The sequence below is a fragment of the Tamandua tetradactyla genome, chromosome 21 (assembly GCF_023851605.1).
Source record: "Tamandua tetradactyla isolate mTamTet1 chromosome 21, mTamTet1.pri, whole genome shotgun sequence".
Lineage (NCBI taxonomy): Eukaryota > Metazoa > Chordata > Mammalia > Pilosa > Myrmecophagidae > Tamandua > Tamandua tetradactyla.
In genome coordinates, this window is record NC_135347.1 from 11,508,778 (window position 1) to 11,514,787 (window position 6,010).

Genomic DNA, 6,010 nt, shown 5'->3' on the forward strand with positions numbered 1-6,010 from the left:
AGGGCTTCCTTCTTTAATTGTTTTGGTGTTCTTACTGTGAAAACTTTTTTTTTTTATGTTTAGGACATGTTGACATTTGTTTTCTATTTTATAAAATTAATTTTGGATTTTATTACACTATTTGCAAAATAGCTTTGTATAACTTCTAGTATCAGGGATAATTGACGCTTCTCTTATGGCCTAGTTTAGGATAGTATTTTGCAAACGTTTCATACTTAGAAAGAGTTATACTTTTTATTTTCAAAGTATTTATATATATATATATATATATATATTGCTAGTTTAAATGCATTTGTTTTAATTTTACACCTTTTATCTCCTTTATTCTTTTTCTTCTTGATTTCTCCATGGCTAAGAAAGGTCTCCAAATTCAATTTATTAGAAACTACAATATTATCATTATGGGTATCCTATTCATACGTTTTTATATCTATTAGACTATATATGTTGACATCTAGTATTTCCTCAAACAACTGACATTTTTATTTATTTGCAAATGTGATGCTATTTTGTCATATGATTTGATATCAAATTCTAGCTCAATAAATAGCTGCATGGACCCAGGCCTAGGTAGTAAAGTCTCTGAGCTTCAATTTTCTCAATTATAAAATGGGACAAAACTTTGCAAAGCAACAATAATAACATACATAAATCTCTGTCCCAAATGAGTGGCCACTGTTATCATTATTCTGACCATTTCATCTGCCATTGAATCACAATGCATGCTAAAGTTTCAATTATAGTTTTCCTAACATTTTTATTGTGAAACATAACACATATAAATAGAAAAGAAAAAGCAATAACTTTCAAAGTATATTTTAACAAGTAGTTACAGAAGAGATTTCAAAGTTCAAGTTCAGTATTGGTTACCATTCCACAATTTCAGATATTTTCCTTCTCACTGCTCCAAAACACTGGAGGCTAAAAGAAATACAGAGATTCAGCAGTCAGGCTCATTTGTTAAATCCCATCTTCTCTGTTGTAACTGTTCATTCTACTTTGATTCTTCTCTCATTCTAAAGAGATCTTTGGCCTATGCCCATTCTAACTTTTTCATGTTGAAAAGGGGTATCAACAATACAGAAGAGAGGGATAGAATTAGTTGATATTCTTGGAAAGGTTGGGCCCTCTGGGTTTTAGGACTTATCTGGCCTAGGAACACTCTGGAGGTTATAGGGTTCAGGAAAGTAAATTTAATACATGAAATGTTTGTAGTGTCTCAGTTAGAGCCCTCGGTGTTCTTTTGGGCTAACAGGAATGATGTTGGCTGTGGTTTGGCAAACCTTGGCAATCAGCAATATGTAGCTGAAGCTTGCATAAGAGTAGCCTCCAGAATAATGTCTCAACTCTAAATTCTCTTAGCCACTGATATCTTGTTTTGTTACATTTCTTTTCCCCCTTTTGGTCCAGAAGGTGTTGTTGATCTCCCAGTGCTGGGGCCAGGCTTATCTCTGGGAGTCAAGCCCAATGTTATCAAGGAGACTTTCACCCCTGAATGTCACATCCCATGTAGGGGGGAGAAATGATTTTCCTTACAGAGTTGGGCTTAGAGGCCACATCTAAGCTACAAAAGAAAGTTCCTGGAAGCAATTTTTAGGTCTAATTATAGGTAGTCTTAACTTCTCCACTACAAAAATAAGTTTCCTAAGGGCAAGCCTCAAAATCAAGTGCTTGGCCTATTTTCTTGGGAGTCTCCAATGTTTGAGAGAGTACCCAGGGTTTCCCAGGTAGGAAAGTTTAATAGTTTCAAATTTTTTTCTCCAGTCCCTCAAGGGATTCTACCAATACTTTTCAATTTTCAGCCTAACCATAGTCTGGGATATATTCAAGTATTACTTTAAACTATACATAATTACAAGGCCTTGTTCTCTTTCTGGGTTCCATGTCTTTGGATTGTTTAAATGAGTTACCCGGACAGGTTGATTTAGACTGTGTGTTACAGAAAATGTAGGTTCTAGACACAATGAACCTCTCTGTCTTTGATCTTATACAGTAGGTGAAGCTCTAGAGTGTATCCCCTATCATCCTTTACCCTGCATCCTGATTTACCTTAGCCACAACCAGATTGGCTTTGTTTTTAATCTCTAATTGAAACCTGATCTCTTTTTGGGTTACTTTAGCAATTGTTCTTTATAGCAATGCTGACTTTCAGAGCTGCAGAACTCCAGCTCTGAGTTTTTGGTATCACATAAGTACCCAAAGTTTTCAGGGGAAATACCACTTTATACAAATATAGCACAGCATCTCAGAGTCTAGAAATACACTGTCAACTTCAGATGAAGTGTGGCTGCTATAAGAACTTACAATTCTAGGCTCCAATTTTCCTATAAGCATTTTTTAAAGGAGACCATACCATATTTGTTCTTCTGCTTCTGGCTTATTTTGTACAACACAATATCCTAAAGCTTTATTCACTTTGTTGCATGCCTCATGACTTTGTTCCTTTTGGTAGCTGCACAATATTCCATCATATGTATACACCACAGTTTGCCTTTCTGCTTCTCAGTCATTATAATCGTCTGCCCCCTCCATCTATTGGGCATTATGGATAATGTCCAAAATAAACAATCCATGTCTTTCAGTATCCTCACGTTGTTGTACTAACATCAGCACTCTCAATTTTAGACAATTTCCGTTGGTCCGGAGAGACAAAGAGCCAATAAACACAGTCTCACTAAATATCAAATATAAACCTCTCTCTATCTCTCGCCCCTACCCACGCCCTCCCCAATTATTTACCCCTGGCATTGCTGTACTGTTGACGTCTTCCTGTTATAGACCATAATATCCAATATTAACTTCCCCCTATAACCCTCTGTTATTGACTCTTTGTGCAAAAATTAAACCTTTAAAGTAGTTCAGGCGAGAGCTGAATTCTAAATGGGGAGTTAATTGGTGGGATACATGGTTCTATACTACCCCTTTCAATCATAATTACCTTCAACATGGAAATTTTACTCATAGCTCGACTAATGAACACAAAAACTTCTATCTGTTCTACTACATTTAAGTTCGATTTCATTGGGTAACCATTCACTCATCTTTACCTTCTGTGTCTCCTCTATTCTACATTATGAGCCTCTGAGTTTACCTTTGCCAGACTCATATCAGCAAAATCATACAGTATCTATCCTTTTGTGTTTGACTTATTTCACCAAGCATTATGTCCTCCAGGTTCATACATGTTGTCAAATGCTATAAGACCTCATTTTGCCTTACAACTGCATAATATTCCATCATACGTACATACCACATTTTGTTTTTCCATTCATCTGTTGATGGACACTTGGATTGTTTCCATCTTTGGGAAACCGTAAACAGAGCCTCTCTGAACACTGGTGTGCAAGTATCTGTTCATGTCACTGCTTTCAGCTTTTCTGGGTATATAGCAAGCATTGGTATAGGGTAACCCCATATTTAGTTTTGGAACTGCCAAACTGTCTTCCACAGCAGCTGAACCATTATATATTCCCTCCAGCAGTGAATAAGTGTTTAAATTTCTCGACATCTTCTCCAACATTTGTAGTCTTCTATTTGTTTAATAGCAGTCATTCTTATAGGTGTGAGGTGATATCTCATTGTAATCTTACTCTGCATTTTCCTCATGGCTAATGAAGATGAGCATCTTTCTTTCATGTGTTTTTAGCCATTTGTATTTGCTCTTTGGAAACTGTCTAAACATATCCTTTGCCCGTTTTATACTTGGGTTGTTTGTTCTTTTGTTGAGTTGTACAATTTCTTTATGTACAAAGGATATCAAACCTTTATCCAATATGTGGTTTCCAAATATTTTCTTCCATTGAGTTGGCTACCTCTTCATCTTTTTTTTTTTTTTTTCACATTCACACATACTTTATTACTTGGCACCACTGCCAAGGAAAGACAGCAATCTTTACAATCATTATTAGTTATCAGGAAGCAGAAAAGTAAAAGACAATTGTTTTCTATCCTTATATACTACTATGAGGGATCCACCATAGTCCTTCCAGATTCCGTCTATGGGAGAACCAAACCTTACTGCTGATGAAAGTCAGAAGCCCCTCCTCCAGCATCAAAGGAAAATGGGAAAACATCTAATCACCAGGAAATATGCCTGGGCCACTTGAAGCTAAAGGAAGCTTCAGTTTTATGGCTTTTTTTTTTTTTCTCCCAGACTGCAGCCTCACTTCTGGAATCAGGCAAAAGAGCCTTTCTGCTAGTAAAATCTCACTCCCTTAGTGCAAGCTTCGCTGTGATGAAATGGTGCTGTTGGATATATTTTCCTTCCCATACATTAAGCTAGGAAACCTGAGAGGATGTCCTATCACCAGGGCAGCTGATGCTGTAGTCTCAAATGCTTGACCTCATGGATTTCACATGGCCATCAGTCTGAATCCAGATCCTGGGAGCTGTCATAACCAAACTCCTTCTGTACTTCCAAAGGGTATTTGCTCCATATCTGTGGTCTGCTGATGACTCTTTCCTCCTCACTGAGGCTGTCATATTCATCAGATCCTCTGGAATCTTCATCTCTGTCACTGCTCTGCTCCTCATCTGGGTACTCATTGCGCCAATTATTCTCACTGTTCTCGTCATCTTCATCTTCATAAATTTCCTCTGGTTGCTGATCATCATTTACCAACTCCCACTCCTGGTTGTAGGGCTGCACAGAGAGGATGTTCTCAATCCATCCTGGAGTGGCCATCTCCAAGTAGTAAATATCATAAACATAGTCATCAAACTTCTGCCCCTCCAGGTGCCCAATTCCTGGTTCATCCTCAGATACAGTCAAACGCTCACGTATCAACTCTGTGGAATTGCAGAGGATCACATCTGGGTCAGATGTTCTGCAGGAGCCAGCGGCGGTGGCCTCTGGGTCACCCTCCTCGTGGACCAGGTCGAAGAGCTGGAAGCCTGCGTCCCCGGCAGCTTCTGGGTTCTTCTGCACATCCTGGGAGTCCGGGTTACACGAAGAGGTCCCCGAGGATCTGTTGTTGGAGACCACTAGGTAGCGGCCCTCCTGCCGCATCTGCCAGGCGGTGGCGCGGAGGCCTTGGCGGATGCGTTGCTGGATGTTCCCGGATGGACGAAGGGCGGCCCGCACGAGGGGCTGGACTGGTTCCTCCTGGGAGCGCACGGTGGCCACCAGCTGGAAGACATTATTCTCCGCTGCGTTCGCAAGCTCCTTAGGGGACGTCCCTTGGGCTGCCGACTCGATTCCACCGGTCCGCCGCCGTTTACAGGCGAGGACAAGAGCCTCCGCAGGCTCCGCCCTGCGCTTCCTCTTCACCCGGAGAACAGCAACGCGCCTAGCCTCCATATCAGCTGTCGCGGAGTACTGTGGGAGAACGCGAGGTGCGACGGAAAAACCTTCAAGTTCCGCTCCGGAGCTCTCTTCATCTTTTTGACCAAAGTCCTTTAATGGATAGAAACTTTTGATTTGAAAGAGTTCCCATTTATCTATTTATTCTTTTGTTGCTTGTGCTTCGGGTGTGAAGTTTAAGAAGCTACCTCCCTTCACTAGGTCTTGAAAATGTTCCCTAAATTTTTTTCTAGGAGTTTAATGTACTGGCTCTTACACATTTAGGTCAAAATTGAACCATCCTGAATTAGTTTTTGTATAGGGTATAAGGTAGGGGTCTTCTTTCATTCTTTTGGCTACTGATATCGTAGTCTCCCATGCCCATTTATTGAAGAGACTACTCCATCCCAGTCCAATGGATTTGGTTATCTTGTCAAAGATAAAATGACCATAGATTTGATGGTCATTATAGTTTTTTTTATTAATAGGCCATGTTATTCATAATCATCTTTGCCTTGTGATTTAATGCTGCTATGTTATTTAATACAATTTTTTTACTGATATCTTTGCTATTGATTATGTGTTTTACAAAGTAATAATGATTCTGAATAATTTAAAACATTCTGCAATTTATATACAATGTGGGATACCAATAAAACTCTACCTGCTTTCCTTTTCCTCTTATTTGTCTGACATATTTTTCCCACAAAAAATGAGAATGTTGCTTAA

At 39.3% G+C, this 6,010-nt stretch overlaps 1 pseudogene; it reads right to left on the bottom strand.

Moving 5' to 3' along the window:
• Window positions 1–4,124: 4,124 nt before the first annotated feature.
• LOC143665274 (putative RNA polymerase II nuclear localization protein SLC7A6OS pseudogene) lies at window positions 4,125–5,299 on the bottom strand (annotated as a pseudogene).
• Between the last annotated feature and the right edge of the window lie 711 nt (window positions 5,300–6,010).